Genomic DNA, 11,587 nt, shown 5'->3' with positions numbered 1-11,587 from the left:
CCCTTTCATATAGCTCTGCCCAGTGACAAAATCACATCCCAGCCTGCAACGTGGAGGATGTGTCTGCCAAGTTAGAGGTACACAGCCAGCCATGATCAGCAGAAAAGCAACGTTCTGTGTTATAGAAACATATAATATATAGACAGGATAGCTGTCCTCAAAGATGGTCTTTCTTAATGCTGAGAGCCTGTGACCATGTATCTAATGTGACCCAAAGGTCTTACTTCACCCCACAAAGATCTTGGGGTGAAAAGGTAATTCTGATAGACCCCCTCCTGATCACAGGAGCCCCATGGCTGGAGGGCAGCTGGGATGGAGAGGCAGGAAGCTCAGGAAGATGGAAAATGTTCAGCTCTGGCTTGACTAGCCCTGAAGATGGAGCAGGGTCAGGAGCAGGAAGAGAAGCAGTCTCTGAGGCTTAAGACCCTGCTGATCTCCAATGAGTAGAAGAGAACTTCTTTCCTGTGGCTGGGGGAAACGCTACTGAACTTGTAAGGTAACAGATGTCATTTTAGCTGCTAGATGTGTAGCATTCTGTATGGCAAGAAAGAAAATAAACTCAGAGAATGGCAAAATCTTCTTTCTGTGTGTTCTTTCTTGTGTGTTTCTTTCTTTGTGTGTTCTTTCTTCCAAAAAAAAAAAAAAAAACCCACCTGAGTGAATGTGTATTATTGACAAGGACAGATGTCTCAAACTAAGGCAAATTAGCAAAGATTTCCCCTCAGAGGGGTTCATAGTCAAAGCAAAGTCTTCCTCTGATCTAAGAAAGTGTGGAAAAGATTGCGCAAAAAGTAACCTCAGCAGCTTCCTCCTCCTGGATGAACAGAACCCAAGACCTTCTACAGAGACCTTCTACCAAGATTTGTCAAGCCTTCCTTCTCTGCTGCACATAAGGATGCTGATCTGAGTTAGTGCTGTTCTGTCAGACAGACCGTAGCCTGCCTGATCCCAGCCTTTCTGTACATGTGTCTGTTCTTTCTTCTTTCATCATCACAGGCTAGATTGGGAAATAATGTCTTCATTTTAACAGTAAGAACAGTGGACAAGAAAAGTCCAGCTATATGGCTAATACAACCAAAGAGCCGTGTACAGACCACAGCCGAGGGTGGGCACCAGCCATTCCTCTCCAGCAGCCATGCACATAGAACACTCCAAAATCAGGCTGGTCTCCAAAATCAAGCCACCTTCTCTATAAAGGAGTGTCCTTATGCAACAAGCCCAAAATTCTTGTGTCTGTGAGAGTTGATGGCCAGTGGCTTGTCCATTATATATCTCAGGGGATGGAAGGGACTTGGCACAAACTTCAGTGAAGAATGTTAAAGGTAGAGAGTTATAGCCTTCCTTCCCATCCAGGTAATGAAATATCTTGGGGGGTGGGAAAAAAGGAGGGTTTGATGTAACAGGAATTAGATGCTTGGGTATATTATTTAGTTACCCAAGTAAAAGTAGAACTAAGGCCCTCAACTCCCCGCCGTGCTGAGAAGCAGCCCGGGGACCCAGAGTGGCGGAGCCCCCGCCCGCAGTTGGGACACCGGGGAGCCGCAGGATTCCACATCTAAAGAAGACAGGACCTTGTGCCTGCCTGCCCAAGCCTCTTGCCGGTGCCCCACCAGTCAGAGACTCCGACCTTCACCGAAGGCCACTTGTTGGTGTTTAGGATTTCTACCTTTTCCCACCCCATCCGGTTGACCCACCCTATCCGGTTGTTACACCTGCGTGTGAGGACTGGTTGGTTAGCAACAAACACGAGCCCCTGGGGCCTCTGGCAGCGGCCTGAAGCTGGAACCATCAGGGAACATGAGCGAGTTTTGGCACAAACTGGGCTGCTGCGTGGTCGAGAAGCCCCAGCCGAGGAAAAAGAGAAGACGATTGACCGCACTATGATTGGGGAGCCAATGAACTTTGTCCACCTGACTCACATTGGCTCTGGAGAGATGGGGGCTGGAGACGGACTTGCCATGACAGGTGCAGTTCAGGAGCAGATGAGATCCAAGGGAAACCACCGTGACAGACCGTGGAGCAATTCTAGGGCCTTGTAGCTCCCATGGGACTGGTTCTGCAGTCTTGGAGTTCCCATTCTTTGATTCTGTGTCCAGCCCAAAAGAAATGCCACCACCAGATCCCTTCAACCAGTGACCCAAGGGCCCCCCTCTTTCTCTCTAACAAGTGCCTCAAAAGGAGTGGGGGCTGGTCTCCCTATACTCCCTCTGGCCTCTGCCCCTCCTGGAGATGGGGGTCAAGGCAGCAGGACTGACCAAGTGACTATTGGTGGGCCAGAGGAGCTCCGCTGAAGCCCTGCACACCCTCGATCTGAGCTGGGGGTTCTCTGGGAACCTGGAATGGGTTTCTTGCTCCTGAATGAAGGTCGGGTGCTACCTGTTTAAACTTCTTGCTTTTTTTCTCTAATCGAGGCAGGCAGGAGTGGGAGCCACAGCTGAACCCCGAGTTTGCTAAATTCTTCCTGCTTCCCTGCACTCTTTCCTTCTGGAATGAACAATACAGAGGTGATGGGGCTGGGTGACCACTGCCCAGTCCGCTCTGGATTTCAGACCTTAAGGTCACAGCCCCGCCATGTCTTTCCGCTGGCACCAGGGTCTTGCTCCTGTTAGGCCTCTAATCCCATGCTTCTGTAGTATTAATAGCTTCCCAGAAAAAATTTTTAATTAAAATTTTAATTTGAGTTCTTTAAAAAAAAAAAAAAAAGGTAGAACTAAATAGGTGGTACAACATTCAGGAAGGGGAAGGTCGGAGGAGTGAAGGTAGATTCTCATCCATTCCAGCAGGAAGCCAATAGATGGTGTTTAATGTTGATAAATCAAGAGAGCTGGGAGAGCAATCGTTTAGAGATGTGGAGGTAACCGCCAGATGATTAAAGAAGACAAACTGTTAAGGGCAGCTGTGCTTGGAGAAATGAACCAGACTGATGAGGGAGTGGAGCAAAACATGGGTGTCTTCTGCTTCTACTCGTAGGCATGCAGACATGTTTTTTTTTTACAGTGGGAGAAAGAAAGGAAAGGACAGGGAAGGGAGATGGAGAAGAGAAGGGAGAGAGGAAGGGGAAGAACAGAAAGAGCTAGGAAGGGAAGGGAAATGTTGCCAACAGGCCCTGCAACTAACTGGGCAATCTCAGGCTAAGCCAGACACACACACACACACATACATGCATACACGTGCACACACTGCAATGTTGCCCTCCACTGCCATGTAGAACACTTCAGAGGGCATCATGCATCTGGCATCTGGCCTGCAGCAGGAGAAACAAAGATGAGGAGGTGTGTGATGGTTAGGACAGGAAGGCTTTGGCCTGAGCCTGCCTGATGTGTTCTCCAAGGAAATTACATCGTTTAGAGACAAAATTCCAGGAATAAAGCTGTCTTCTCTTCTATCTTCATCTTCATCTTCCTCTTCCTCTCATCCTCCTTCTGCTCCTGTTTCTTTCTCCTCGTTTTTCTCCTTCCGCTCTCCATCCTCTCCTCTTCCCCTTCATCCTCTCCTTCTTCCTTCCTCTGACTCCAGGCATCCTAAGAAGAGTAAAATAAAGTCAAAACTCTCAAACACAGAACAAGAGAAAAAGAAGGATCTATCTCTCAATAAAGCCAATGGATCAGTCAGTACCTATAAGATCACTATCCATCTTAGTACAAGACAGACAAGGAAGAGGAAGCAGAAATAGATGCCAGTGAAGAGCTTGTCTGTGAATAGGTCATCCCCATGGCAGCTTTGCTGACTTCCCTGTGCTTTTGTGGTGGTTTGAATATGCTTGGCCCAGGAAGTGGCACTATTTGGAGGTGTGGCCTTTTGGGGTAGATGTGGCCATGTTGGAGGAAGTGTGTAGGCTTTAAGACCCTCATCCTAGCTGCCCAGAATCCAGTCTTCTACTAGAGACCTTCAGGTGAAAATATAGACCTCTCAGCAACAAAATATTCCATATTTCTACTAAGATGGCCCATTAAGCCCCCTTTTAAAGCATTCCATTGTTCCCCCATGAGAGTGGGGCAGACACTAGCCCACTATTGGTTGGTCCCATCCAGATGTAAAGGGCTCTGATCCTCTCTGTACAACACCCCAATCTACTCCACGCACAGGCTGAGTGCTGAGGATAAAGGGATATGATGCTGCAGGTTGATAGGTATGTGAGCACATGGAATTGTTCCAAAGGTCAGGAGCTCCCTAGCTGGGCTGTGGACCTGGAACAGGAACTATCAGCATTTACTGCAGATCTAAGCAGAAGGTCTCCTGCCAGCCATGATGCCTCTGAGATGCTGGCTGTGTTCTATGAACTATCGTTTTGAGCTAGTCTCAGGTACTCTGCAGAGCCACAGGCTCCTGTACCCAGCCATGCCTCCTAAGATCAGCATACTGCACAGCTTCTGACAAATGCAGGGAAACTCCCACTGTCACGCAGCCTGACAGGCCTAACAGAGGAAGGCGAGGAGTCTTTGCTAGACTCTCATGCAGCAACAAAAGTCACAGACCCTCTGTGACGCAGGAACCCTCATCGGCAGATTAAATCAACTTGGGGAGCAAGGGATGGGATGTAGGGGGGTGGTGTTTCCTGCTCCTTCTCTAAACAACCACAGGAACTGACACAGAGCAGCAGGGACCAGAGCTCCAAAATTAATACGTTATTTGCAAAGGATACCAGAAGTCCTGGCCAGGGGATAAGCACCTAACTCTCTCTCAGATCTTCACACAACAGTGTTGCTGATTCCTGGCAGCTACTGAGAGCCGCTTCCTCCACAGATGGAAGAAAACATATGATAGGGAAGCTATGCCTATGAAATGCCAACAAAATGGCTACTTAAAGAAGACCTGCACCACGACGACAATTGGCTTGCCAACGGGAATGGGAGAAATTTCTCAAGGACCATCCCTAGACCAAGAGCCACAACGAAAACTTGCCGAGAAAGAAAAATAGCCTTCCCAGGAATAAACACCCTCTATGTTATCCAGTACCAAGTCACCAGCCCTAAAACATATACCTGAAAGTAACATTAAGCAGACTCAGCAGGTAGTATTCAGGTCTTAAGTAGTGTGTGTGTGTGTGTGTGTGTGTGTGTGTGTGTGCATGCGCGTGCGCACCAATAATAATTAAAGAACAAAAGGCATTTGAAAGGAGGCAGAGCAAGTAATGGCAGAGGATGGAGAAAGAAAGGGGAGGAGAAGATGATATAATTATATTTTAATTAAAAAAATAAAGAAAAATCATTCCACAGATACCAACTCACATTTGGAAAGATATCTGCATGCCCAATGAGAAAGGATTTAGATAAATAGCCAAGTCCAAGGGTTGGTGAGTTGGGTGATAGCCTCATTACTTGGGATTGTCAGCCTGACCTTAGGCATCATCTTTAATATGAAAGATTGCTTAGTCCCTTGGATGGGTTTATCCCAACCTCCTGTAGCATCTTAGGATCCTCCCACAGTCTCCCAGCTGCCACCCCATCCTTCTTCCCTCATTCACATAGTTCACTCAGCCCCAGACAGCTATCCCTTAACTTCTTGTTGGCATTGCTATAAAGCAGCTACAGCATGGAAGTCATTTTCCTCAATGTCACCCCAAAACAAAAACAAATAAGTAGGCTTTTCACTGAAAACTCTGGGTCAAAGGGAGTTATTACAAAACACAAATATTATACATATCTGGCTTTAAAAGAAGAACCAATCTCACTTGAAATAAACTAAAAGTCAAAGTGTCTCAAATGTCTCTGAATTAAGTAGAGAGGGGGAAGTTCTTTTACATTCCACTTCTAAGGATCAAGAATTCTGACTGTGCCTAGAGAGGAACAGCTCCTGCCTTTTGTTTGTGATTTCTGGAATGTCTTCCCAAAGGACTTCTTATAGCATGCTCATGTCTTCAGGCATCTTTCCTTACATTCCTGGTGTTCTTAGCCAATTACTGGATGAGGCTGTGATAAATACCATGACCAAAAGTTACTTGGGAAGAAAACGGTTTATTTCAGCTCACAACTCTCTAGTCTGACAACTCTGTCACTTAAGGAAATCAGAACAAGAACTCAGGGTAGGAACCTGAAGGCAGGAGCTGAAGCAGAGCTATGGAGGGGTGCTGGTAACTGGTTTGCTCCCCATGGCTTGCTCAACCTGCTTTCTTAAAGTACCCAGAACCATCATCCTATGGGTTAGTCCCATACACACACACACATCAATTATCAATCAAGAAAATGCTCCATTCCCTTGCTCACAGGCCAATATTTGGTGGTGGATATTTTCTCAATTAAAATTCCCGCTTCCCAAATGACTCGAGCTTATGTCAAACTGATGTAAAACTAGCAAGCACATCCCTGAAGGAGTGTGAGAAGACCACACCTACTACACACAAAAGGTCTGAGATCTTTTCACCTGGGCTTGCTGAGGCTTCCTCATAACATGGCCATGACTTCTAAAAAGTGTCATGAAAGACTAGAGAAGTACACGGCACTGTTACAAGGCCCTAAAAGTCACACTTCTGCTGGACTCCACAGACCAGAAATGCTTACTCGGAGTCTAGGTAAAGAGAACACAGACTTCAAATATTGATAGAAGAGCTTACTGGATGGGAGCCATGGCTAGGGCTCATGTAATCAGCTCTATAACGCCCTCCACCTTTCCTCTCATCCCTCCTCAGTCTCTCAGCCTACTTAATACCCAGCTTACCTAATTACACAACTCAACTCGGTGCTCCCTTTGTCCTCCTGCCCACAACCTTGGATGTGTCTTCTCTCCCACCAGAGTACTTTTTTAGGTGCTGAAATTTGAAAATTATCATGAAATGTCTAGACGAACCAATTGTGAGCTATTCAGGCATACAAGATTTGTTTCACCAGAATTTATTGAAGCTACATCTCCAAAGCTGTATTCATACTTTACCCATGGTAGGGGGGCAAAAAATATTTAGTGAGAGAATGGATAAATAAATGAGTGACTCAGATAGGAACTATCAGCCAAGACGTGGAGATAACCTCATTACTTGGAATTGAGTGTTTTAATACTATTCATTAAAATACATTCTATCTGTATTTGTGATATATGAATGCTTAAAATTCATGGAGAAAATGAGCATTTTAATTACAAAAGGCTGAAATCATTAATAATTTAAAGACCATCATTCAGTATCCCTTTCTAAGTCACCAAGGCAGCTAAGCTGCTGTAGACAAAATAGACCAGCCAAATAGGTCAGCCCAAGAAGCAAGAAGGAAGGAAGGTCAATTACTTCTTTGCTTGTGAGCATAAAAGAACAGAAGTTGCAAAGTGTCTGAGACCCAAGGATGTCACAGAAGGAAAGAAGAGGGTTGCCTAGGATTCCTGTGTAAGCTGACTGATCTCTGCTAAGAAGCAGACCCTCTGACTCCCTTCTCTCAGCCAGCAACCCCTCCATGTTCAAGGCATTCTCCCCACTGCTGAGAAGAAGCCTGTGGTATCTACCAGAATCCGTCCCTCACTGGCTTTGCTTCTGCTACAAGGAAGTTGTCACTCTTCAGGACCCACCCATTGTATCAACCTGCACTGTAGTTATCTCCTCCAGGCAACATCCCCCAAGAACCGAAGCCCCTTAACTCCTACCAGGAACCTACTGTGCCTGCTCTCCACACTCTTGTCCTCTTGCTGTCTCAGTCTGAACTTGCCATATTCTCCTGTCTACACAGGAGCAAAGGCCCGGCATGTGGGACGTGTTTACGTCACTGGTGTTCTCGCTGCCTGCTTGCCCCTTACTCATTCAGCAGACCACGCAGACAGGAGAGCATCCTCACTTCGTACAGAAGCCAATTCCAAAGAATGAAGAACTACCTGATGGCTCTACAGGCAATGTCTGGAATGCAAATGAGCATGGCTCCCAACCATCCTAGAGTGAACAGTCCTGTGGTCACCTGAAGCAGTGGGCAAGGACCACAGTAAGAACTGTGTGCTATCTCATTTGGAGTTTGTCCTCAGGGTCTGGGATAGATCATGAATTTCATCTGCCCAGTTAGGGGGTAATATAGCTTGAATTCTTAGAAATAACAGTATTTAGTGAAACAAGGAACCACAAATACCTTCTGCCACCTCACAGTGACATGCCTGCCGAGCGAGGCAAGCTACTTATTGCTGTTACACCAAACCGTTAATACATTCTGTTTTCACTTACAACGCTCATTTTCCAAATTGGTTCAACTTTTAAAAAAGAACTATTCAACTTTTGTAGAAATATTTTTAAAAGAAAATAGACTTACTCCATCTGTCCTCTGAAAGTAAAAGCATCTTAATTAATACAGAAAAGACAGGTGACTCTAGGCTTTTTCTGAATCAGACAGGAATTCTCACTGTGTGCCCTCACTGTGCCAAACAAGATATATCACAGTGGGAAATATATTGGGCATCTTGCCGTCCATTACTTTTCAAAGGACCACTGAAATATGGAGAGATCCTTCCCTACCACAGCCTCTCTTCACTCTCCTTAAAACCTCATGGAGATGCTCCCAGGTTCAGAAAGTCCTCCCAGATCATGCCCTGTTCTGGGCCAGCATTTCTGTAGTGTCCTCAGTTCTATTTGTTGCCCTGAATTATATTGGTCTTAGAACTCAAATGGCTTAATTCTCTGAATGACGAGGACTATGTCTTATCAGTACCAAAACCACAAAATGGTCCATGAAAACCACAGAAAATCCAGGAGAATGGTTTCCCTGACATCCATCTCCCACTTCACCCTCTCTGCCAGAACCTCCATCCTCATTGATCAGCTGCGGCAACAACCCAGACGCCCCACCTGAAGCCTACAACTAGGCCCTGTGCAGACTCTCAACCCCCGATGTGCTGTCAAAATGAAATGTATTTTAGTTTTGCAACCTTCTGTAGAGTCTGCCTTATCTTTAATGGGCCCACACGGACCTGCTGCCTGGGGCTTTCCTGGCATTAAGGAGGCTGAGGCCTGGGCAGAACGCTCTGCTGGGGGCTTGCATGCCTCACTCCATCTACCGTCCTCTCTTTATTCTGTCAAAGGGATAACTTTTTCACCTCAAATCACCCTCCCCACACATACCCAAATGCTGCACTCTGGTTTGAGTGATTTTTAAAAAGCTTTCAAAAGTCCCTGTTAGATAAATTGACAGTTACCTTTTGAGGCAAATCTATTGTGTATGATGAGCATGGTCCCAGCAGTTCATAAGCAATAGGAATCTTGGCCTGGGGAGAGAGCTCAGCTGGTAAAGTGCTTGCCTTACAAGCATGAGGACCTCAGTTTGATTTCCCAGAACCCACATTTAATAAAAGCCACGTGTGGCAGCAAATACTCACTGTCCAAGGGGAGGCAGATGCAGGTAGACAGGCAAAATCAGGTAGATCTCTGGGGGCTCGATGGCCAAGCAGTCTGGCCTACTTGGCAAGGTTCAGGGAGAGAGTGGCCCTGCTTCAAAACAGTAAAATCATGGCACCTGAGGCTTGAGAGCTAAGGTTGTACCCTGGCTTCCATGTGTGTGAGCAGACACAAGTATCTACACACACACACATACACACTCACAAACACTCACACATACTCACACACACACTCACACACACACTCTCACTCACTCTCACACACACTCACATTCACACACATGTACATACATATAAGCAAATAGGAATCTATTATTTCTCAAAGTGAGTCTCCCCTCAATCACATATGCACACAGACACACACAAAGCACACACATTCATATCAGAAAACAGAAATCTTTTAACACTACTCAAACCAAGTGAGTCCTCCGCGCCACCCCTCCCCCATCACTTACATAAGTCATCATCACTGATAGAACCTCACTGTGTCAGAGAATGGAGCTGGCAGCCGACATCATTGTATTTCAAACCTAATTTGGAATTGTCCTTGTGCAGATGGCAGTAAACATCCTGGCCTGTAACTCAGAATGGAACCATCATTCACTCTAGACGAAAGGAACACACAGAGCTCCTAGGCCAGCAGAGCAACAGCCAACAAACTGCAGCCTTGAAGGCTACAGCACCAGCTGTAGTGAACTATCCAGCTCACTAAAACGAGAAAGGTAACATTCCAGCTAAAGACAGCGCTGAGAATTGGAGTTCATGCCCTACACACACAAACACACACACACACACTCAAAAAATCAAAAGTCCTAATGCCCATACTTACCAACATAATCTTTTTGGGGAAAGAGTCTTTATATGTGATCAAGTTAAGATGAAGTCATTTGTGCCTTCCAGCCCACTATGACCACCATTCTCAAGAGAGATAGCCTAGTGCCAGCATGGAGTTGCACACCTATAATCCCAGCACTTGGGAGGTGGAGGCAGGCTCATCAAGAGCTTGAAGCCACCCTGGGCTAAGACTCTGACTCAACAAAAAAGGGGAGGGTAGAATCTAGACAGGCATGAAGATGGCCCTGTGATAATGAGACAGGATCGGGAATGCCGTAACTTCAAATTAGACTAGTCTACCTAGCAACTGTTGGGCATTCTGTATTTGTGGAGGAGACTTAAGCAGTGTCTAGGTAAGAGACACGTGCACACCTGGAAGGGTAAACCTGAGGCAAATAACAGAGCTGCAGGTCAGTAGAGATACTTCCTCTGTATGACTGGCCTTGTGATGAAGACTGACAACCATCACAGGGAACCTGTGGTAGCCACCAAGCCCAGGTCACTGCCCTACTGGGCAGCCTGTGTGACCAGCACAGGGAGAGCCAAGTATGAAGCTTATCTGTGGTGGTAGTTTCTGAAGTCAGTGTTGCACCTCCCTCCCTGACAGAACCTGAGCTCTGACCCCAGGGACTCTAGGGGAGACCTGACGGGGAGGATTCTGTCATTGTGTAATTTAACTGTTTTCTCCAGAGGATTCTACTTGGACCACCAGGACACTAGGATGGGAGTGTCACACTGTAACCCAGAGAGTACAGGAAAGACGTGGAGACCCCAGAGTTCCCACAGCCCAGGGACATAAACAATAAGGCAGAAAAGATTGTCAGCATAGAACCAGGACCAGATACAGAGAGCTACACTACACAGGAAAAATTGAGCCCTAAAAAGTGATATTTACCTGCTTTAAAAAAAAAAAAAAAAAGAGCAATCTGATGGTTTCCCCAGAAATGGTTGAAAGAAACTGGCACACAACCCCACAAACCTGTTGTATACTTTTTACAGGCAAGTATCAAGTATATAAGTACATAAATTACCCAGTGCTAGCCATACATGTAGGCTTAGCTTTTTCAAAAACTACTTCAATAAGGGTTCTCAAAATGCTTCAACTCCTTTCTAACCCACTGTCCAAAGGCAGGGGAGAAAAGATAGGACAAGGGGATGTGAACCTGTTTAGAAGTGTTTCTATAGGGCAATGCCAATCTCCAGTGACGTCTTACTAGCGTCAAGATACCAAATACTAGTCATCAGTGGTGGCAAGATCCAGCAGAAACAGCCAGGCTTCTGCAGAATTGGCATGAGTCAGCAGGAATGGCCAGACCCAGACAAGATGCCTCTTTCAAGGAAATGAAAATCCGGGAAGGCTTGGGACCAACGAATCATTGCATGACTAGCTACGCAAGTGCCCAGTCACTGTCTGTTGAGTCCTATTTATATTCTTTCCAAAGGTCATATGTCCTTCCATGGGTCTTGC

General features: G+C 46.1%; 1 pseudogene; it reads left to right on the top strand.

Moving 5' to 3' along the window:
- Window positions 1–1,758: 1,758 nt before the first annotated feature.
- On the top strand, window positions 1,759–2,322 carry LOC110311014 (annotated as a pseudogene).
- The last annotated feature ends 9,265 nt before the right edge of the window (window positions 2,323–11,587 follow it).

The sequence above is a fragment of the Mus caroli genome, chromosome 15, assembly GCF_900094665.2.
Source record: "Mus caroli chromosome 15, CAROLI_EIJ_v1.1, whole genome shotgun sequence".
Lineage (NCBI taxonomy): Eukaryota > Metazoa > Chordata > Mammalia > Rodentia > Muridae > Mus > Mus caroli.
Note: the sequence above shows the minus strand (reverse complement) of the source record. Positions and strands in the feature narration are given on the sequence as shown.